Here is a 1,212-nt window from a genome sequence, read left to right on the forward strand (position 1 = left end):
AAGAAATTCATGAGCTTCATAAGCCCAAACCCATGCTAACCCCACCCAAAAACTTTTTTTTAAAAAAAAAGCTTTTCAAAACATACTTCATGAAAAAAAAAAAAAAAAAAAAAAATTATGAATTTTTTAACCCGAAACTTAAAAGCTCTTATAGACTGGACACCAAAATTTTATTTATTTATTTATTTTTAAAAAAGGTCATACGAAAGACTGACCTAAAATAATTATATAAAATGGTCTCTCAAAACATAACAAGTCACGGTTACACACATTTTTCACCGGGTTCTTTAGAACTTCCCTTCATGTTTGGTCAATTGACTATTCCATTTCTGAAAAATATAGCTTAAAGACTCCATATAACACATAGAAGGTGGGGGATTAAATAGGTGTTTACAAATATAATGTAGAATTTAAAAATTAAACATCACAACAAACACTCAATTATGCAGTACAATAGGGAATGAAAATTTTGCATCAGTGAAATAAAAACAAACCACAAAATATCAATCAACAGAAAATTTTGGTAACGAAGTGAAAACCTATTGAGCACTTCAAAGAAAAACCATAACGAGGTGACAAAATCCAGTTTATCTATCTATTATAGAAGAATGATAAATTATAAGTTGTTCACACTTATAAAACATTTGTAGTTGACACATCATTGTACTAAACAAATGACCTGCTTGCCCGTTATTGCAATAATTCTATTAGAGCCTCTAAGCAATTGTTCTATTTGATTTCCTTTATTGATGTCGTTTTGATTTTTTTTTTTTAAAAAAAAAAATTAAATAATTTTTTTTGTAGTTAGCAGTTATTAGAATTACTAACTACTAACCATTGATTAATCACCCACGCGGGTCAATAGGTCACGGTCGACCCACGGCTGGGTCACGTAAGTCAGCTGACCAACGTGGGTCACGGCCTGACCCACGCTGGGTCTGGACGAAAGCCACGCTAGATGCAACTTACTTCTTTCTCGCGCAGAAACAAAACCTTGATCCAAATTGCTGATCGCAAATCTCTGTTAATCGGAATTGTTGTTGTTCATCGTCTGAAAAAAAAATATCACAAATTTATAATCACTGGGCAGTGGGTTCTTCGATGGCCATTTCGTCGAAGTCTACGGCATCCAGGTGGGTCATCAAAATCTTTTCTTTTCTTTTAGGGTTAAATACTCCATACTCCCATAGGGTTTCTCAACTTTATTTTTTC

This window comes from Corylus avellana, chromosome ca9 (assembly GCF_901000735.1).
Source record: "Corylus avellana chromosome ca9, CavTom2PMs-1.0".
NCBI lineage: Eukaryota > Viridiplantae > Streptophyta > Magnoliopsida > Fagales > Betulaceae > Corylus > Corylus avellana.